This window comes from Piliocolobus tephrosceles, chromosome 4 (genome assembly GCF_002776525.5).
Source record: "Piliocolobus tephrosceles isolate RC106 chromosome 4, ASM277652v3, whole genome shotgun sequence".
NCBI lineage: Eukaryota > Metazoa > Chordata > Mammalia > Primates > Cercopithecidae > Piliocolobus > Piliocolobus tephrosceles.
Genome location: NC_045437.1, coordinates 121,275,494 through 121,298,690, shown reverse-complemented (window position 1 = coordinate 121,298,690; position 23,197 = coordinate 121,275,494). Strand labels below are relative to the sequence as shown.

The 23,197-nt window shown below is 43.1% G+C and overlaps 1 protein-coding gene across 5 annotated transcripts in view; it reads right to left on the bottom strand.

The window, feature by feature from the left end:
* Window positions 1-23,197, bottom strand: part of SLIT3 (slit guidance ligand 3) — a 630,484-nt gene that overhangs the window by 522,290 nt on the left and 84,997 nt on the right. The window lies entirely within an intron of this gene.

Genomic DNA, 23,197 nt, shown 5'->3' with positions numbered 1-23,197 from the left:
AAAAAAAAAAAAGAAAGAAAGAAAAGAAAAAGAAGAAAAAGAAACCATAAATGAAATATCAGAGGAAATATTCAGGATCCTAAATGGTGATCATGGGAGCAGATAGCAGTTGCTTTAGGACTAGAGAAGAGGGCATGGCAGATCCCCTTGGTTTGAGGAACAAAATGGAACTCTGGCCATCTTGGCTCTGTGGACCAGAGTAGGGTTCCACTGTGAGTTTTGTGGGTCCTTGGCAATTTTGCCTTTGTGGGCTGCTTTCTCCATCAAAAAAATTTTTCATATTACATTTTATAACTATGTTGGTATACATGCAAATATATTAACATTACATAACATTTCTACCCAAAAGTTCATTTTTGTCTTCCAATATTAGAAGAAATTAAAACATTTTCATGAGCCCCTAACAGTATTGTAGACCCTTATCACCATCCCCACTGGAACTCATGGAGAAGTAGGTGCTGGGTCAGGGACCAAGGTCTGGGCATGATGTGGGGCTTGTGGCAAAAATCAGCCCAGTAAGGGTGGCTCACATTGGATGTTGGCCAACAGAGCCAATCAGTCTCTCTTAAGCATGGTCAATGCTAAACACCCACAGAAAGGCCACCTGAGTTTTTAAGTGACACAGAGTCACCATTATGATCTCCATGAAGGCTGCTTTCTTGGGAGCATTAGGCCAAGAGAGAGGCCCTGTTGCGTGCTAGCCCCACACCCTTCTGCCCTAGTGAAGTGACACAGCCTAGCAAGGGAAATGTGAAGCCACCTAAACCATGGTTAAAGCATACACCCCACAGTCCCCAGAATTCTTCAGAGCCAAAGAGCAGTTCATAGCCTGATGAATTTTTCTACTTAGAGTGAATTGAGTATGTCCTATTACATGGTATAACTATATGATCCCCATCTGAGAGCTAAGCAAACTAAGGAATAGAAAAGGTGAGCTTCTCCCTAGCTCCTGGCCCCAAAGCCCTGGCCCCCTTCCCCTGCCACCAAGCAAACATGCTTCCCTATTTGGGATTTTGCTCCCACTTCCCCCCCTTTCTTCCTAGGTCTATGGACAAGAACTTTAGAGGGATGAGCGACTAGAAGGAGGTCAAGCAGGACAAAGCATGGGAGAGAGAAGCATTGAAGACTTCACATAATAAGCTCACTGTCAAGAGGGTGCTACTCAGTCTGACAGCCACGCAGTGAGTGGGTAAGCATTGGGCAGGGATGCCATTCACAAGACTCCTGATTAGGAGGAGGCAAGGAGGAAAGGTTGGAAAGTTGGATAAGATAAGCTCTAATTCCCTGGCCACCTCTGGGGCAGCCTGACTCTTGTTTTGTTTTGCTCGAGACAGAGTCTCACTCTGTTGCCCAGGCTGGAGTGCAATGGTGCAATCTCGGCTCACTGCAACCTCCACCTCCCAGGTTCAAGTGATTCCCCTACCTCGGCCTCCCCAATAGCTGAGATCGCAGGCACACACCACCACGCATGGCTAATTTTTGTATTTTTAGTAGAGACAGGTTTCACCATGTTGGCCAGGCTGTTCTCAAACTTCTGACCACAAGTGATCTGCCTGCCTCAGCCTCCCAAAGTGCTGGAATTACAGGAGTGAGCCACCGTACCCGGCTGAGGGCAGTCTGACTCCTAGCCCAGTGCTTTCTATTTTTAAAAAATTGCTGTAAAATCACATATCATGAGATTTATCTTCTTAGCAATAAAAAAACTGTACACTGAAAGTGTAGTTAGTTCAGTAGTGTTGAGTATATTTACATCATTGAGTAACTAATCTCCGGAGCTTTTTCATCTTGCAAAACTGAAACTCTGTCCCTGTTGAACAACAACTCCCTGTCTCTCCTTCTCCCAGCCCCTGGCAGCCACCGTTCCACTGTCTGTCTCGGATTTTGCCTGGTGCTCTTCGACCACTGCCAGTATCTGCTTTTTGCGTGTTCCTGTCACTAAAGTAGAAAAAAAAAAAAGTGGGGAACTCTGGGAAGAGCAGGATGAGGCAATATCTATTTTTATGTTTTGAGTAGTTCCTATGTTCTCAGTGATAACAGGTGGAAGCCATTGGAACTGGAGAAGGCTTGATGTGATGTCTTTGGGATTCACTGGGGCTGGGCACAGGTCTGGCTATATTGTGCTCTTGTTGTGAGATCTGAGGCAAGCTATCTAGCCCTTTGGACCTCAGTTTCGGATCTGCAAAATGGGTTACGGTGAGTCTTAAATGACACAGTGTCTATGCAAGTGTTCAGCACTGCAATAAGAGCATGGCAACAGTGATGATAATGGTGCTGAGTTCTACATGCGTGTCAAACGCCATGCCACGCGCTACACAGGCAGGATCTCAACTGCAGCAGTGCTCACAGTAGGTGTCATTAATCCTGTCTCATACAGAATGAACCTGAAGCCTGGGGAGGTCAAGCCATCCCCAAGGCCACAGTGTCAGGAAGTGGTAGTGGCAGGATTTGCACCCAGTTGGTCAGACTCCAGAGCTCTAGTTCTGAACCACCATGTAACTCGAAGCCTTTCAATAAATAACAGCTCCCTATCCCTTTCCCTTTCTTAATTTTTCTGTTTCTTTTCATCCACGGTTGCCACTTCTTGCAACCCATCCAAGGCAATGAACCACTCTGTGTACACTGGCCTCCCTGAGAAGGAACTCTCTTGGAGGTCCCCAAGGCAAGAACTGGGTCTCTATGTGGGTCTCTCTGGACCCACCCTCTATTGTCACAGCTGTACAAGCCTTATAAGAGTTACATTCAGAGAACCAACACTCCAGTCTAGGCAAAAATCCTAAAACCCAGCCTGCCGCTGTCTGCAGTGAGTAGGGTGTTCAGTTTGCTGAAAACCCTAAACCAGAGTTGAAGCTAAAAATAAAACTAGCTTGGCTCCAAGGCTCCTGGAAGGGAAGGAATCATTTTGTTTTTTGCCGGTATTTGTGGCTGGACAAAAATAAAAATATAACCAAATTTAGTCAATTGCGCGCTGCCCACTGCTTCATAAACCCTGAATGAGGATTCTGGGGCAGATGGGTGGGGCTCTGCTCCCAAAAGCCTTGGGGCCTTTCCACTTGAGCTCGGGCAGGTCACCTGGTTCCCAGTATCAGAAGGAGCTAGATACTGTATTTCCAGGTAACTCCAGGATCTTTTCATATTTACTGAGTGAACAGCCCGGCCTGGAAAGTCTTCCTTGAAAAGGTGATGAAGTCTCCAAGCTGCATAAGGTACGCTTCCCATGTGGCCGCTATGAAAGCAGCCCCTAAACAGGAAAATGAACAGAATGAGACTTGCTGTTCTTCTGATAAACAGGTAAGTGCTGGGTGCAGACAGTGGCTATTGGCCACGGTGCACTCATGCCATCTGCTGTTCTGTTACTCTGGGCCCAGAGGTGGAGATCTCCTGCCATAGTTCAAGCTGGAAGTAAATCCACGATTACTGAATGGAGAACAGGACTGAATGCGATTCATATGAGGATAGAACTGAAAAAGTCACCAAACGAGATGTGGGCCAGGGCAATGACAGGATAAGGCCTTCCTAGGTATTCCCTCTCCCGCTAAGATCAAAACTCCTTCTCAGCCTTCCTAATGCAACAATGGGGAGTACAAAGGTTAAAAAAAAACCAACTGGCTACTGAGTTGCAAAGTCACACTGATTTTTCAGCCAGAACTGAGAAGCACCAAGAAATAGGCCCTTGTCTTTGTGGAACCACTAAAGGCCTTTCTGGACGTACCTGGGTGTAAGATATAATTAGAAATTTTTGCCACTTCATTGAATTCATCCATGTATCCATTCAACCATTCATCCATCCAACTGTTAATTTATCTGTACATCCAACCACCATCCATCTATTCATCAACCCATCTACCCAAGCATTCATTCACTCATCCATCCAACCACCATTTACCCATCCATCCATTCTTTAATTTCTCCAGTCATTTTTTTCAATATAAACATACAAAAATGAATAAGATACAGTCCCTTCTTTTAAAAATGTCATATGCTTACTGTAGAAGACAGACCTGAAAACAAAAAATTGCCATGATCTTGAAAGCAAAGGTGTCGTGGGAACACAGTGAAGCAGCAGCTAACCCAGTCCTTGTTAAAAAGACTTCCCAAGGAAGACGGTTTTGAGTTTAGTTTTAAAGGATGACTAGGACTCCTTAGGAGACAGAGATGGAGAGTTCTAGACTGACAGAGCAGTACATGCTCTGTACTCCATGGAGGGCCAGGAGACAGAGGAGCATTTGGGAAGCAGGCTGGCATTGCTGGAACGCAGAGGTGACCTGCCAACACAAGTGATGAAGGTGTACAACTAGGCAGCAGTCATACCACAAGGGGCCATTTTATCCATAATAAAGAATTTGGGCTTGGCTTTTTACAGATAGTAAGAGGGAGACAGAGAAAGGGTTTGAGCAAGGGAGTGATACTCTGGTCTGAATTTTACAAAAGTTCTCCTGGCCAGGTGCGGCGGCTCACGCCTGTAATCCCAGCACTTTGGAAGGCCAAGGCAGGCAGATCACAAGGTCAGAAGCTTGAGACCAGCCTGGCCAACATGGTGAAACCCCATCTCTACTAAAAATATAAAAATTAGGGGGGCACGGTGGTGCACATCTGTAATCCCAGCTACTTGGGAGGCTGAGGCAGGAGAATCACTTGAACCTGGGAGGCAGAGGTTGTGGTGAGCTGAGATCACGCCATTGCACTCCAGCCTGGTGACAGAGCAAGACTCCGACTCAAAATATATATATATATATATATACACACACACACGCACACACACATCTCCTGAGTAGCAGTAAGCCCGGTTTAGAAGAGGGTGAAATCGGAAGCAGGAAAACCAGCTCACAGGGTTCTTGGGTAACCAGTGTCTCTGTGTGAAGACTTGGTTAAGGATAACAGTGTGGCTGAAGTGTAGGAGAGAGAGGTGAGTACAATCGACTGGGTTTTGTGACAGGATGTACCTGAGGATTGAGGGAGTTACAGGAGTGTAGGTATGAAAAGTGGCTCCAGGTTGAGTAACTGATCAGTCAAATTACCAATCCCTAATGAAAGAAACAGAGAAGGGAGGAACACCGTGTGGAAGGTGGTGTGTTTAGATTCAGGATTTCTGTAACACTGAAATCTCTCAAATATGTTTTGACAACTAATAGCAGTAGCTGGTAATAACACTAAAACCATGAGCCAGGCATTGTACTGAGCACTTTACATGCACTACCTCATTTAATCTCCATGGAAACACTCAGAGGGCCAGTGCTCTTAGCATCCCTATATTTAGGAAATACCGGCCTAAGAAGGTTAAGAACTTGCCCAAAGTCAAGCTTGACCAATGTGATAGTTGGTGGGACTTGAACCCAGGTGCCTGCTGCTAAGCCTGTGCTCTTACCTACTATGTGTAGTGAGAGTTCTTAATTTAGCCCTTCATTATAAACTGTCTTATCACCTAAGTTTCAAAGGCTAAAACTGGGAAATACAACTAAAAATTCCTTTGTGTCCCAACAGTAGCCAACACAGCATCAGGCACACAAAGAACCTTCCAGAAGGGCCTGCTGAATTTCGTGAATAAACCAAAAGGTAGGAAAGGCCAGCTAGGGGAGCCTGATGAATCAATAACCCTACTGAGCTGGGAAGTCACACTGTATGGGGGTAAACAGGGCTCCCAGAGCGCCTGCCTGAGTCTATCTTCATCCTTCAGAAACTTCTTAGAGACTCGGCTTTCAGAGGTATCAACTTGACTGACAAGCAAAGCGAGCAGCGGGAAGGGCTCACTACTTCCCCTCCTTCAGGAAACGGAAGGGGTGAGGGGCCACCAGGGCCTGGGCATGGCCCACTGCATATAAGTCCCCTTCTCTCCTCAGGGAGGTGTGGGATCTCAGCTGCCCAATCAGGCCTGAGGGAGGAAGAAAGTCAAAGTATGCTAATCCCTACAGGTCACCAGGACTGCTTGCTTTAGTAATGAACTCAATTGTTTCCCCTTCCCCAAGCAGCTTCTTAGGCAGCCTGAATTCTTTCTCAGTCTATTGGTACTTTCAGAAACCTCACATGTCTCAACAACAAGAACCCAAGCAGTTTTGTTATCTAGAGCAGAAGCTCCATGCCACTCCCAATGCAGAGAGGGAGAGGGACAATGCTTCCTGCCAGCTGCTGCTCCAGGCCAGCAAGCCCCAGGGATGATGACTACAGGCTCCGGGCAAGGGCAGAACCAAACTTCACAGGCCTCAAACATCAGTTCAGAGATGACATCATCAACTATGAAGATGTACAGATGTCAGTATAAATCACGGGCAAAAAACTTGAACTGTGGAGAGTCAAAAGAGCAGAGATCCTTGATGTGGGGCTGTTCCAACTTGTTGTTTGCTCTAGTCACTGAAGGCCTCTTACTTGCTTGGTTTCCTCACCTGTCTAATAGCCAGTTTGGACTTTTTTTCCTGCTATGCAAATTTTCATAATGCAAACTGGATCTAATCTGAGCAATTCAATAAGGAAGCTAATTTGTAATGGTTGTTGGTTTATACCAGTGTCATGGTCAGGAATGGCCCCCACATGTGAGGCAGGAAAGCCTAATGGCTTACAGACTCAATACCCATGGCCATTTTAGTTGAATGATGCTATTCTTTACTTTTGTGGCTTCCCTTTTTTGGAGGGACAAGCAGCTTCATTAAGATATAATAGAGCTTCCTTACAGTAAGTGTGGACCAACCCACAATTTATTTTGATGGCTTAGCTGCGAGTTGACCTGAGATTTGTCTTCCATGGTATTCAGTATTTGCTCAATGACATTTAGGCTGGCTTATACTAGTTTTGAAAATCTGTTATTTTTTAGTTTGTAAGTTCTGAAAGTCCTAATAGCAATTAAAAACCCCTTTATTTTTGACATTTCTGTAGGATAAATAATTTTGTGGTCATATTCTAAAATTCTGATCCCTACACAGTTTTTTTTCCCCTCATTGAAGTTGTTTGCAAAAACCCTTTTAAAAAATAACCTAAAGATTATTTTAGGAACACAATTATTATGTAATAGCAAAACATGTACCTCATGGGATATCTGAGAGGGCTGAATGGTTTAACATCTGTAAAGGGCTTTGCAATGTTTCTCAAGGGCTCAATAAGTGGTAGCGGTTACAGCTACTGTTATTATCATTATAATCATCCCTAGATGTCCCAAGAGGTTGGAAATTCAGGAGATTTATTTCTCCTTTGTAGATGACTGTATTGGTCAGCAAGGCAATAACAAACGAACTCCAAAATCTCAGTGGGTTAACACAATAAACACTTATTCCACACTCATGTAAAGGGCTTGTTCCATGTGGTATGATACCTTAGAGAAAATGTGGCCTCCAAAGCTGCTGTGCCAGGGGAAGAGAGGGAAGGAGGAAGTACATCAGCTCTTAACTCTCTTGACCCAGCAGTGACTCATACCGTTTCTCACATGATTGGCCAGAACTAGTCACATGGCACAAACCTAGCTGCAAAGGAAGCTGGGAAATCTACAGGAACACTTGGATATTTGGTTGAGGACTATCTTAACAACCAGTATGCCTTAAGCATCAAAACAGCAAAGATCTCTTTATCCGCCAGGCACAGTGGCTCATGCCTACAGTCCTAGCACTTTGGGAGGCCAAAGTGGGAGGATTGCTTGGGTCCAGAAGCTTGAGACCAGCCTGGGAAATATAGTGAAATCTCTACAAAAAATCCAAAAAATTTGCTGAGCATGGTACCACACACCTATAATCTCAGCTACTCAGGAGGCTGGGTGGGAGGAATGCCTAAGCCTGGGAGGTGGGGGTTGCCGTGAGCCAAGATCATGCCATTGCACTCTAGCCCATGCAACAGAGAAAGATCCTGTCTCAAAAATAAATAAATAAAATAAAATAAATAAAAAAATCTTTGTCCTTGTCCATCTATCCATCCTTCCTTCCTTTTTTATGCTCACATAGGGCACTTACTACTATGAGCTAAGTGTTGTGTTAGGTGTTTTATCTGTATTATCTCACTTCATCCTTAAAGCAACTCTTGAAGCAGACACTGTTATGGTCATTAAAATAAGGAAACTGAGGTACAGCAAGGTTATGTAGCTTTTCCAAAATCACACAGCCCAAACTTAAGGCTTGAACAGAGGTCTCTTGGACACTAAGAAACCTGTAATTTTAACCCCCTTGCCATTCTGCTTCTCTAACTTTTTGGAGCTTGGTTGACAAAAGGCTGCCCAATAATCCCAGGAGGGAGGATAGAAACAAGGAATATTTGCTGGCCCTGCCTCTCTGGTTTCAGAAGAAGGCTGTGAGAGTCTCAGGAAATCCCTGCCCTATTTATGTGGTTCTAGAGAACTCTGGGGGCTTGGTCAGGATCACATCTATTGAGATCCACCTCAGGACTCAGTACGAAAAGAAAACAAGCACAAAGCCCCCCCGCCCCAACCCCCCAAAACACACATACCAAACAACCTCTTTTGACCTTTCCTGTACCTCACATTGGATTACTTTTTCTTCAACGACATGACTGTTAGGGAAATGTAGGGTACATAATGGTCTGAGCCTGCCTTGCCTCTGACCCCTGCCCTGGCTACTTCCACATGCCCCTGATGCCCAATGCCCCTGCATCCAGAAGACCTTGATTTCAGGAGAAAAGAAAGGGGTGAGGGAGAAGATGGACAAGAGTCCTATCTATGCAGTGGTGGAAAATCACTGGCTCTGCAGAGAGTGGGCCAAAAGGCACTGTGAGTCCTCTAGTTCCAGGATGGCTGACCCACAGGCCTAAGTAATTTTTGCCTAGAACAATGCAGGGGAACCCCAGAGGCCGTAGCCAACATGTTGCTTTACACAGGACTAAAGTCAAGGGCATGGGTCTCTGGGGATCCCCAGAAGATTGTACATGGGTATATATTAGCACACTGAGGGCTCAGACTCCAAGAAAACATATCTAGGGTGGAAGAAAGCACACATTTATGTGTGCATGTGAATGCGTGCACACACACACACACACACACAGAGCAAATAAAAATATACATGCAACTTAATAGTCATTTATAACTTCAGAGCTGGCCAGACCCATTTCAGGCAGTCAGACCACTTGGCAATCACCAAAGCTCCATCCCCATAGTGACCTCTTCCCCACAACATCTCATAATGGGGCCAATAAGGCAGACAACTCCCCAGATTCAAGAATCACTCCTGGATCTCTTTGGAGATTTTCTACTCTTGCAGCTTTCCCCAGATCAGAGTTGTTGCACATGCTCTTCCCTTCTCTGGGAATGCTCTTTACCCTGCTACCAGGATAACAGCCGCAGAGGTGTTAAGAAGTAGTCAAATTCTATAAATAATTTGAGGGTAGAGCAGACAGGATTTGCTGATGGATTGGAGGCAAGGCAAGAGACAGAAGGAGAGTCAAGGATGAGGCTGATATTTTGGCCTGTGCATCTAAAACTTTGGAACTACTGTTACCCGAGATGGGGAAGACTGTGGGTAGAGCAGGGGGTGGGGGGCAGATTTGGATATGTTAAATTTGACATGCCTACAAATATTCCCAATTATAGATGCCCAACAGATGATGGGATATACAAATATGGGGCACTCAGGGATAAGACCAAGATAGAGAGATGTAGGTGGTAATTTAAAGTCATGAACCTGGATGTGGTTACCATGGGAGATGAAGATAAGGCAAGAGGAGTGTGGACTGAGTTCTGGGCTACACCATCCAGAGCGAGGAGGAAACAGCCCCCAGTGTGGTGGGGGAGAAGCAAGAGAGAGCAGAGTTGTGAAGGTCAAGTGAAGGGAGTTTCAAGGAAGGAGGGGGGTAGGATAACAGCCGCAGAGGGAGGGAGGAATTGGTTAGCCAACTTCTGAGACACAGAGAAAGATGAGGATAACATTGGGTTTAGCAATGAAGAGCCCACTGGTGACCCTGCAAAGAGCTGCTTGGTCCAAAGATGGGCATGACTTATTAGCAGGAGTGGTTCAAAAAAGAATGGGGGAAAATAAAAAGGAACAATGATGTTGAGACATCTAAAATAAAGGAGGAGAGAAAATGGGTTGATAGCTAGGAGAGAATGTGGTCAAGTGGGGGTTTATCATTTATTTAAGATGAAGGAAACTGTGACATGCTTCAGTGCTGATGAGAATGACATAGAAGAGAGGCACATTGATGATTTAGGGGAGGTAGGAGAAAAATTTGAGAGTGAAGCTCCTGAACAGGCAACAGAGGTAATTCCAGTGTACAGGGATGGCAGTGGGCTTTGGCAGGGTCAGAGACGGGTCCCTGTGGCAACAGCAGGAAGGCAGAAGTCAGGGGACAGGGGGTGGCAGATGTGGTGGTGGGTGTCTGTGGAAGGTCTCTTCTGACCACTTCTGTTTCCTCAGTGAAAAACAAAGCCAGATTCTCAGTAGAGGCCAGGGAGAAAGGAGGAGAGGTATGATGACTGAGAAGGAAAGGTGAGACATCGCTGTTTAGGAAAGGCTGGAGGGTTACCAGGTGGCAGCCAATGCCCATTTGAGGTTAGTGATCATGAGCTGTGAGTGAGATTCGTCCACAGAAGCATGTGTTTTTCTTCAGCAACATTCAAGTCCCCTGGGTGAGAGGGTGCAAACAATAGAAGACTGAATTCAGCCAAGGTTAGGGTGTTTCCAGGCAACTATGATGGAGGAAGAGAGGGGCTCAGGAGTTGAGGGAATGTGCTTAGAGTAATTATGAAAATGAGCCATGAAATCTATGCTGAGTAATGAGGGAGAGGGCCTCATTAAGCAGGTAAGGGATGGTGACAAGTGACAAAATCTATGAATTATATGCCTCTGCAGGGTCTAAGAACTCTTGGACAGGGCATGGGGCTGGGGCTTACTTAGGAAGGCCGTACTATATAATTCTAGCTCTACCCTAGAGCTATGCAACTTCATGTAAACCACAGCCCTGGTTTCCTCCATCAACAGAATCAGTGGGTTGGATGAGATGAGTCCTAAGATGACCTATTCTATTCTCCTTATTCTGAGAGCTGGATAGAATATTTGAATTTCAAGTCCGGTTCTTAATGTACTGCACAGCCTTAGGATTTAATATTCCTATGCCTTGGTTTCTTTACGTGAAAATGGGCAAAATGATACCTACCAGAATATCCATTCAAATGTGTAGTGCCATGAGAAGAAAGATTTTTATCTGTTTTGTTCACTGCCACTTGAGCCTGGCAACTAGTAGGTGCTCAATAAATACTTATTGGTTAGTTGGTTGGTTCACTGGTTGGTTGAATGACTAAATGAGTGAATATCTACTCCACTTATCTCACAGAATTACTGAGGAACAGATGAGCCAAAGAGGGCAAACTTTGTGAAGAATTGAAAGTGCTATGAGTTGTGTGCTGCTGCCCAAGACCTCTGTGCTGGCTTTCACTTCAGCTGTTAAAACCAGAGGACTTCATTAGGCACCTTCTAGAGTATCACAACCAGGTTACTGAACAGTCACAACACAATAGCACAAATCAAACACTTGGACCCATACTGCTTAAAAGAGGGTCCTGAGAGTTTGGAGCAAGAGGCTCATGCCAGCAGTTTTGTGCAGTAGGGTGAGGGAAGCAGAGGCAGCTTCAGATCAGAGTGAAGCCAGAGTCAGGGCGAGCGTCCTTACACCAGGTGAGGCATTCACATAAGGTTTCTATATCACAAGAGTGAGGGGTGCTATTAATAAAAGGAAAGTGGATGGCCCCCAAACTCTAACTTTCTCTTTTCCATGCTGCCTGGGAATAAATATGGAAGAGCTATGTTGGGGGCAGGGAAGAGGGACTGAGAATGCGTTAGCCTCATTCTGCAAAAGCACGCTCCCTCAAGATATTAAGCAGGCCTTGAGTAGCCTATGGTTAATATCTACTCATTTTTACTAGGAATTAAGAGAAAAATACTTCAGGCAGTTCTTAGGATTTTTCTCCCTTTTTAAGACCCCCAAAACAATGCAGCAAAGCTGGTTCTAAATCAGATGGCATGAGCACAGTCCACCACAGATTCTCCATGTTCTCTCTGGGTTATTCTAGGCCTTTCGTCTGGGTCTCCAACCCCTTCGACCCACAGGTAGGAAACTGACAGATGCAAATTGAAATAGAAATACTCTAGCTAGTAGATGTCAGAGAGGGCAGGTGCAACTCAGCACAAATTTTCTGGAAGTGTGCTGTTTAAAATGATCCTGTTTGAACCCATTGGCCTTTTCTTTTGTTCTGAGTTAGTTCAAAGTGACAAAAGAAGTCCTGACAGTAAAAGATTCAAACATTCCTAGTTTGTGAATGATGAATTTCTCTTTCGTTTTTATTCTCAACATTTGAAATCTGCAAGATCTGTTAATGATGGTGTGCCTCTCTGTGTGTTTATCTAGGCATTTACATCTATATTTACATATCCAGCAGCAACAAAAAAAGTTCTTTTAAGTCTTTTCTGGCATAAACCAAAGAACGTAGAGTAATCATCTGTGACCAATTCTCATCTATAACTAATTAATTAGAATTTTTATTTTCTCATAGCATTTCCTCCGATTCAGGTCCAAGGTTTTTTTGTTACTATTTTTTCCTAGAAAAGGAAGATACCTGAATATGAGAACTGTAGGATGGAAAGTGAGCTGGGTAAAAGGGGGAAAGGGGTACTTTTCAGATTGTATTGTCACTTCGATCTGATTGAATCTTTTCCTTATTCCTTTGTTTTTTTTAATGCTTTTCCAGCATGGGAAGGATTTCTCAACCCTCTGGCTATTGCATTTGAACTGAAGTCTGCAGAAATAGTTTAAGAGCCCCCGCTTACCTCGCTCACTCCCACCTCAGGCGAGCAGTTCCACATCCCAACCACAGCTTTGAGATCCCATCCAAACTTGCTGGCGTCTCAAACTGAATCCCAGATGTTCACTTAGCGAAAAATAAATGAATGGCCCAAGCCGTGGACTGAAGCAGGGACCCTCACAAATAGATTCCAGGTGTTTTGGCCTCTGGACCACTATCTTTCTCTGTTTTACATACACACACACACACACACACACACACACACACACACACGGCACCAATTCCATCCTGAAAAGAATTCAACATCATCTCCAAGTTAGAGCCAGTATAGGATGAACAGAGGTAGTTACCTAACACAAATAACATATTTTCAATTGTGGATGAAGGCAAAGAGCTCCACATTTACACTCCTTCAATTATACTACTCCTCACATTACACTACTGCCTTCAATAATCAAAATCATGATGTGTGTGATGTTCAAACTCATCTTAGGCTTAAAAGAACTAAGAATGGCTAAATGATCTGAATTATCATCACTGTTCATTATCCATCTTAGCTGCCTTCTTGTGTTTCCCTGTGCTATGGTCCAAATGTTTGTGTCCTTCCCCCACTAAAATTCACATTCAAAATTCAACCACTGAGATGATCGTATTTGGAGGTGGGACCTTTGGGCAGTGATTGGGCCATGAGGGTGGAGCCCTCATGAATGGGATTAGTGCTTCCTTGCATCTCCCACAATGTGAGCACATAAGCTAGAAGGCGCCATCTATGACCAGAAAGTGGGTCCTCACCAGACACTGAGTATGCTGGCACCTTCTTTGATCTTCGACTTCCCATTATATATAAGCCACCCAGAGTATGCTATTTTGTTATAGCAGTTGGAATGGACTAAGACTACACAATTCTTATGTCAAATTTAACAAGCACTTACTGTTTGCTTACCTTGGGGCAAACAGGGAAGAAAAAAAAAGAAAAGGAAAGATCTGCCTCAAATCATAGCAGTGTTTTGAAACATCAAAATTCCAGTTGCTAGCTTATAAATTAAGAAATTCATATTCTGTGAAGAAAGTCAATGGGTAGCCTGATGGGAATAGCATTGAATCTATATGTTATTACTTTGGGCAATATGGCCATTTTCACGATATTGATTCTTCCTATCTATGAGCATGGAATGTTTTTCTATTTGCGTCCTCTCTTATTTCCTTCAGCAGTGGTTTGTAGTTCTCCTTGCAGAGGTCCTTCACATTCCTTGTTAGTGGTATTCCCGGATATTTTATTCTCTTGGTTGTAGTTGTGAATGGGAGTTCACTACTTTAAATTTCATATGGAACCCAAAAAAGAGCCTGTATATCTAAGAAAATCATAAGCAAAGAGAACAAACCTGGAGGCATCATGCTACCTGACTTGAAACTACACTAATAGGCTACAGTAACCAAAACAGCATGGTACTGGTACCAAAACAGATATACAGACAAATGGAACAGAACAGGGGCCTCAGAAATAACTCCACACATCTACAACCATCTGAGCTTTGACAAACCTAACAAAAACAAATAATAGGGAAAGGATTCCCTATTTAATAAGTGGTGTTGGGAAAACTGGCTAGCCATATGCAGAAAAATGAAAGTGGACCTCTTCCTTATACCTTAGACAGAAATTAAGATGGATTAGAAACTTAAAATTTAAGATGGATTAAAGACTTAAATGTCAGCCCTAAAACCATAAAAACCCTATAAGAAAACCTAGGCAATACCATTCAGGACATAGGCATGGGCAAAGACTTCATGACTAAAACACCAAAAGCAATGGCAACAAAAGCCAGAATTGACAAATGGGATCTCATCAAACTAAAGAGCTTCTGTACAGCAAAAGAAACTATCATCAGAGTGAACAGGCAACCTACAGAATGGGAGAAAATTTTTACAATCTATCCATCTGACAAAGGGCTAATATTTAGAATCTACAAAGAACTTAAATTTACAAGAAGAAAACATACAACCCCATCAAAAAGTGGGCGATGGATATGGACAGATGCTTCTCAAAAGAAGACATTTATGCAGCCAACAAACATGAGAAAAAGCTCATCATCACTGGTCATTAGAGAAATGCAAATCAAAGCCACAATGAGATACCATCTCACACCACTTAGAATGGCAATCATTAAAAAGTCAGGAAACTATAGATGCTAGAAAGGATGTGGAGAAACAGGAACACTTTTACACTGTTGGTGGGAGTGTAAATTAGTTCCACTATTGTGGAAGACAGTGTGGCGATTCCTCAAGGATCTAGAACCAGAAATACCATTTGACTTAGCAATCCCATTACTGGGTATACACCCAAAGAATCATAAATCATTCAACTATAAAGACACATGCACACGAATGTTTATTGTGACACTATTCACAATAGCAAAGACTTGGAACCAACCCACATGCCCATCAATGGTACATTGGATAAAGAACATGTGGCATATATGCTACATGCGGAATACTATGCAGCCATAGAAAAGGATGAATTCATGTCCTTTGCAGGGACATGGATGAAGCTGGAAACCATCATTTTCAGCAAGCTAACCCAGGAACAAAAAACCAAGCACCACATGTTCTCACTCATAATTGGGAGTAGAACAATGAGAACACATGGACATAGCAAAGGCAACCTCACACGCCAGGGCCTGTCAGGGGCAGGGGGCAATGGGAGGGATAGCATTAGGAGAAATACCTAATGTAGAAGACGGGTTGATGGGTGCAGCAAACCACCATGGCACATGTATACCTATGTAACAAATTTGCATGTTTTGCACATGTATACCAGAACTTAAAGTATAATAAAAAATAAATTATAAAATTCAATGTTTACTAAGTGCCTATTCTGTGTCATACTCTGAGATACAAAATTCAGTAAGACCTCCTCCTTAAGGAACTTGCAATCTAGCAGGGGAGTAAGATAAGCAAGATAAGCCCCTCAGTGCCTTGTGAACATGTGATGTGTGCCACAAAACACAGAAGTTGTGGGAGAAATCTTTATGGCAAATAGCTACCCATGGCACTACACAGTGAGGGGTGCATCACAACCCAGGCAATGGACATAGAGAGAGATTAGAGGTAAGACCAGACAGGTAGGATGAAGGTACAGGGCCTTGTGGGAAGCCAGTGGGTTCCAAAATGCAGTTGTCCAATCTCTCAAGATTTCAGAGGGCAAATAAATGAACAAAAAAATTTTATTTGCATTATATTTTTTATGTTTTTACAAAAATGCATAACTCTCTCACGGTCATTATTTAAGAGAGGCCAAGGAAAAAGAAAGGAAGTTGACTTAAAGTCAAATTAAAGAAAATAATTTGAGTAAAGGTGTCGCATGAATTGACAAAAACCATGAAGAAGGTATAGAATGCACTGGCATTTGGAAAATGCCGTGTTGCTCAGGAGCTGGTCACGGAAGTTTCCTGGGAAGGACTGGCATGAAGAAAGTCAGCTAGTAGGAAGAGAACTTGGGTAGTGGTATGCAGAATGTGTTGGGTGGTGGGGGTGAAACTGGATTTGAACACGATGAAGATCATTGTGTGAATCAAAGGGGACCAGAGGTAAGAATGAATGAATGAAAGTAAGAGGAGAAACAGGAGGAGGCAAGGCAAAACTTAGTGGCAAACGGGATGAAGACAGTTAGAATAGAGACAGGGTGTGGAGACTGGTTCACTGTTTCCAATTCTACTCTAGTAGAATTATACACCCAATGGTTAGCTGTGTGATTTTGCAGTATCTCCCATTAAAGTCAGAAGTATATATTTCCTTGCTCCATTGATGTTGGGTGTGGCCATGTAACTTGATTTGGTCAACAGAAGGTTGGTGAGTGTGATGTGAGCAGAGATTTTAAATGTGCTTGTGTGACTTGGCTTGATTTCATCTCTTATTCCATTTGCCATCAAAAAATATGCCTTTGATAGCCAAGAATCCAAACAGAAGGAGAAGTCACAAGGATATTTCTGAACCCAAATCACAGGCTGAATCCAAGCCCAACTGAGCCCAGCTAAGACCATCTGAAACAGCCAAACAAGGCCAACCTAGCCAACCTATGACCCATATACAAAGAAAATAAAATGCTTATTTTTGTAAGCCACTGAGATTCTGAGGTTGTTTGGCTAGAAGGGAAAACTGACTAATGCAGAGGAGGAGGGATTGGGTTGAGAGTTGCAGTAGTCTCATGACAGGTTCCCCTGTTTCTGCTTTTGCTCCTACATCCCATTTTCCATGAGCAGTTAGAGTGAGTGTTTCAAAACTCATGTTAATCAACTCATTCCTTTGCTCGAAAACCCCTCAGTTACTCCCACATCACTCAGTGTAAAAGTCAAAGTGCTTGCAATGGACCATATACCCTTACATGATCTGTCCATCTCCCTATCCCTTTACCCCTCAAAATTCACCTCCTACCACTCTCCTACTTTCTTACTCTACTCCAGCCATGTGGCTTTCCTGCTACTCCTGGAACACATTAGGGTGCACCTTCCTTTGGGCCTCTTCCTTGCTTTTTTATTCCTAGAAAACACATCTAAGAGCTGACATCTTTTATTATATTATACTTTAAGTTCTGGGGTATATGTGCAGAACATGCAGTTTTGTTACATAGATATACACGTGCCTTGGTGGTTTCCTGAACCCACTGGCCCATCACCTATATTAGGTATTTCTCCTAATGCTATCCCTCCCCTAGTCCCCCATCCCCTGATAGGCCCTAATGTGTGATGGTCCCCTCCCTGTGCCCATGTTTTCTCATTGTTCAACTCCCAGTTATGAAAGAGAACATGAGGAGTTTAGTTTTCTGTTCTCATGTTAGTTTGCTGAGATGATGGTTTCCAGCTTCATCCATGTTCCTGCAAGGGACATAAACTCATCCTTTTTATGGTTGCATAGTATTCCATGGTGTATATGTGCCACATTTTCTTTATCCAGTCTATTATTGATGGGCATTTGGGTTGGTTCCAAGTCTTTGCTATTGTGAATAGTGCCACAATAAACATATGTGTGCATGTGTCTTTACAGAATAATTTATAATCCTTTGGGTATATACCCAGTAATGAGATTGCTGGGTCAAATGTTATTTCTAGTTCTAGATCCTTGAGAAGTTGCCACACCGTCTTCCACAATGGTTGAACTAATTTACACTCCCACCAACAATATAAAAGTATTCCTGTTTCTCCATATCCTCTCCAGCATCTGTTGTTTCCTGACTTTTTAATGATCACCATTCTAACTGGCATGAGATGGTACCTCATTGTGGTTTTGATTTGCATTTCTCTAATGACCAGTGATGATGAGCTTTTTTTCATGTTTGTTGGCTGCATAAATGTCTTCTTTTGAGAAATGTCTGTTCATATCCTTCACCCACTTTTTGAGGGGGTTGTTTTTTTCTTGTAAATTTAAGTTCCTTGTAGATTCTGGATATTAGCCCTTTGTCAGATAGGTAGATTGTAAAAATTTTCTCCCATTCTGTAAGTTGTCTGTTCACTCTGATGATAGTTTCTTTTGCTGTGCAGAAGCTCTTTAGTTTGATGAGATCCCATTTGTCAATTCTGGCTTTTGTTGCCATTGCTTTTGGTGTTTTAGTCATGAAGTCTTTGCCCATGCCTATGTCCTGAATGGTATTGCCTAGGTTTTCTTATAGGGTTTTTATGGTTTTAGGTCTTACATTTAAGTCTTTAATCCATCTTGAGTTAATTTTTGTCTAAGGTATAAGGAAGGGGTCCAGGTTCATTTTTCTGCATATGGCTAGCCAGTTTCCCCAACACAACTTATTAAATAGGGAACCATTTCCCTATTATTTGTTTTTGTTAGGTTTGTCAAAGATCAGATGGTTGTAGATGCGTGGTATTACTTATGAGGCCCCTGTTCTGTTCCATTGGTCTATATATCTGTTTTGGTACCAGTACCATGCTGTTTTGGTTACTGTAGACTCTGTTTGTAGACGACCTGATTGTATATTTAGAAAACCCCACCATCTCAGTCCAAAATCTCCTTAAGCTAATAAGCAACTTCAGATACAAAATCAATGTGCAAAAATCACAAGCATTCCTATACACCAATAACAAACAGAGAGCCAAATCATGAGTGAACTCCCCCTCACGATTGCTACTAAGGGAAAAAAAATTCCTAGGAATACAACTTCCAAGGGATGTGAAGGACCTCTTCAAGCAGAATTACAAACCCCTGCTCAAGGAAATCAGAGAGGATAGAAACAAATGGAAAAACATTCCATGCTCATGGATAGGAATAATCATTATCGTGAAAATGGCCATACTGCCCAAAGTAATTTATAGATTCAATGCTATCCCTATCAAGCTACCATTTACTTTCTTCAGAGAACTGGAAAAAACTACTTTAAACTTTATATGGAACCAAAAAAGGGCCTGCATAGCCAAGACAATCCTAAGCAAAAAACCAAGCTGGAGGCATCACGCTACCTGACTTCAAACTACAGCTGACATCTTTACTTCCTTCAGATCTCTCTTCAAATATCCCTTCCTCCAGGAGATCTTCCTTGGCCTTCCCATTAAAATTGCAACTCCATCCCTGAGCTCTCTGACTCACTCCCCTGCTTAATTATTTTCAAAGTGATGATCTGACCTATTATACATTTTACTTGTTGTGTTTACTGTCTATGGTCTCCCACTAGAATATAAGTTCCATGTGGATAAAAACTTTTTTCTCTTTCTACTATATCCCCAGAATATTAAGAACAGTGCCTGGCACATGACCCAATAAATATTTATTAAATAAATAAATCAAACAAATAGGTATCTATTCTAGAACTATGTGCATAATAGTGATGGCTTTGACAGACTCAGAAACTTGGAAGGAGAAAGAGGTGTAGAATAAAGTAAGAGTGGCCAAATGAAGCTACCAAGATGGTCACGTTTAAAGAGACAGCAGACATCATCCACTTGGTGGTGAGAGCTAAGCCACGAGCATTGGGAGAGTCTGTCATTTACTACTCAGAGTAATTGACTAAACTCACCAAGTCTCAGCCTTCTCATCTGTTAAATGGAAAGAATACAAACACCTCCTTCCCAAGGGAGTTGTGAGAATTAACTGAGATCATATAAGTGGCTCTGTATTCTGCCTGATACAAAATAAGTGCTCAATATCTGGTTCCAAGTAAGTTGGCAACACCCGCTTCATGGAGAGCCCATCAAGGGGGAAAGAAGATGGCCCAGGCAGAGTTTGCTCTAAGGCAGCAGACAGCAGAAGTCAGGGCTCAAGAGAAAGCACTGTGTGAGGCAGTAATTATAACAGCTCCCATAAGAGCCTTAAAGGGAAATTGGGACGTGGAAAGAGAGAAAAGGCAGAGGAAAACTCAGGAACAGCAGTGAGGAAGTGGGAACAACCAAGGCTTGTCTGGGAAACTGGGAGGAGGCAAGGGTGGCTGGGAGGGCCCTCTGGAGAGGCAAATAAAGTTCCTAAAGGGGAGGTGAGGCAAATCCGTGTGTGAAAAAGTGGGTAGAGGAGATGGTAGTGGTGGAAGTGGGTGGAGTTCTTTAACATCAGGATTCTAAAGCTGTGTATTACCCAACATTTAACAGGGACTCCCTCACTATCTTCAAGAGTAAAATGAATGGGATATGCTCCTCTGCAATGAATCCAATGTGACATCTTCTGTGGGTATCCCAAAGGCATCTTCACCATGGACACTGCCATCTCCTTCTATCTCCAACCTGATCCCCATATCAGAGAATGGCTCCTTGCTCATGCTTCCTTCCTTTTCACTTGATATTCATGATGTGCAATCAATCGCTATACGCCGTGAGGTATGCCTCTTTAAATACGTCTCCAAACAGTCCCCTTCTCCTAACTGCATGGCCGTTCCCCTGGTCCACACTGCCATCCTCCCTCCGCATTACTGAAAGGGGCACCTCCTTGCCTCCAGTCTCATTCCTCACCCTTCCACTTAAGCCTTAAATCCACCTTTCTGGCAGGAAGAATGATCTCCCTAAAACACAAACTTAATTTTGTTGTTCTTCTGCTGGAAATCCTTCAGTAGCTCCCCATTGCCCTCAGGAAATCATCAAAATGTTTTAATCCTACCTGCAAAGCTTTGTGTCATCTGTCCTCTGCCCCTTCCCCCAGCCACGATGAGCTTCCTTTAGTTCATGATGAACTCCTTTACTTCTTGAATGTAACTTGCACTGTCTCACCTCTGGGCCTTTGATGATGTTGTTCTGTCTGAAATACTTTTCCCTTCTCCTCTACTTTATTAACTCGAATTCAGCCTCTAGGTCTCACCGAAGAGGGCATCTCTTCTAGGAAGTCTGTCTGATCCTCCTGTCTACTACAGAGTCCTCTGTCATTATTTTACTAGAATTTTCTATTTATTTGTTTCTTTTATCACAGAGTGAATGAAGGGTAGGAAACGCTTTCTGTAAAGAGCCAAACAGTAATTACTTTGGGTTTTGTAGACTCCATGGTGTCTGTCAGCACTACTCAATTCTGCTAACGGAGTGCAAAAGCAACCATAAACAATACATCAGTAAAGTAGTGTGGCTGAGTTCCAATAAAACTTTATTTATAAAAGCAGGCAGTGGGCTGAATTTGGCCCATAGCTGCAGCTTGCCATCCCCTGCCCATCTCCCTGGGCCAATCAGAATGCTTTGTACATCAAAGGCATTCCTAAAGATTTCCTGAATAAAGAAGGAAAGATTGAATAAATATTTGAATAATATTATATTCAATTGAATTATATTCATTTATCATTGAATAAATGATAAATTTCAAAGGTCAAGTGCTAACCTTATTTGAAAAACTTCTTTCCTAGAATCAAATTCCTATTTTCAGAACTGTCTTTTCTTGTTCCCTCATGTCTGTCTGAAGCCCATCATCATCATCATATTTATTGAATACCACTCTTTTAAACATTTTACATTGATTAATCTATTTCACGCTCAAAATAACCCTATGATACTTCAAACCTATTATGAGAGTTCATGCCTATTATTATCCCTAATTTATATAGGAAGAAATCTTAGAAGGGTTTCTTAAAGACAGGGCTGTGCCTTGCCCTTGGCTAATTCCTCTTTTCCTAGAGACCCTCGCTCAGTGCCTGGAATTCAGCCCCTGACTGGCTGGCCTGAATCCATGCCTCCCACCTGCCTTGATCAGCTCATACACTGTGCCACCAGCCTGGGGTCGGACGCCTAGTGCAGATCACCTGTTCACCTAACTCTCTAACTCCCTTATCCACCATCTCCAGGTCCAACACTCCTTTCCTGTGTCCAATGGATTCATCACTGCTCTGGGCCCCAGTGACCCTTTGAGCTCCATTCTATCCCTTTTCCCTTCTCTCACCGTCTTTCTGCCCTCCAAGGAAGTTCTAATACCCACCTGACACATTTCAAAGATTAATGCACAATGGATTATATCTAGAACTTGAAAAGTGTGAGAAAAATCCAAGAGATGAGAAAGGCTCTGATAGAAGCAGTAGCAAGCTCAGCAGTCTTCCTACAGAGATTTGGCCAATTACCGAAAACACTTCCTTTGGCTGAAAAGCTCACCATTGAATCAGACTTGGGGAAGAACGTGCTGTCATGTTAAACCCCAAAGGGCCACTCTTTGCTCTGAGCCCTGATTTCATCTGTAATTCCTCGATGGTTATCTGAAGTATGCTACCTGTGAGGATGTAAGGGCTACCAACAAAAGCAGATCCCTCATTGAGAAGCTGGAGGCAGCACTTTCAGCCTGAGTTTGTCTTTTCTCCCTTTTCCGGACGTGTGTCTTTATTTGTCTGTCATCCCAAATTCAGCAGCCTGCAGCAGTGCTGGTTTGAAACCGACTTATGAGCCGATAGGTATTGCTACGAGATGCATGGCTCGGATGTTAATTGCTCATTAGCCATCTGTGTGTGCTGTACCTCAGTTAAAAGACAAGAGAAAGAATGTGAGCCACTGATACCTGGGAGTCCAGCTACCGACACACATGGAAACCATCCGGGGAGACCTCAGGTTCAATCCACAGCTTGGCCACATATTTATTCCTCACTAAAATAACATCTGGCTTTCATTTTTTGGTGACAATTCGTTTGGACAAGACCTTGAGTAGGTTAAAAAAAAAATAGACTTTCTACCCTTCCCCTAGCCTTGGGGAGCTAAACTTTAAGTTCCTTTGTGAGCCAAGGGTGTGAATAAAAAATTGGTGTGAGGACGGCAAGCAGGGTGTAAACAAGGAGTTATTTGTTCCTTCTTATTAAAAGACAATGACTCTCTCAAGAATTCACACACTCCCCACTTGTAAGCAGGGCAGAGTTCCTGGGGAGAATATAAAGCAAATTATGCATAGGTTCCAGCAGCTCACAGCTGAAGTACTTGGCAATCCTAGGGCTCGACTTTGTGGCCGAGGGACTGGGACCCCAGTGTCGAATGAATGGGTTTGGGAAGCATGTTTGAATTTTGTAGTAATCCAGGAGAACATGACACCATTGCCACAAACACCCTACAGGTCTGA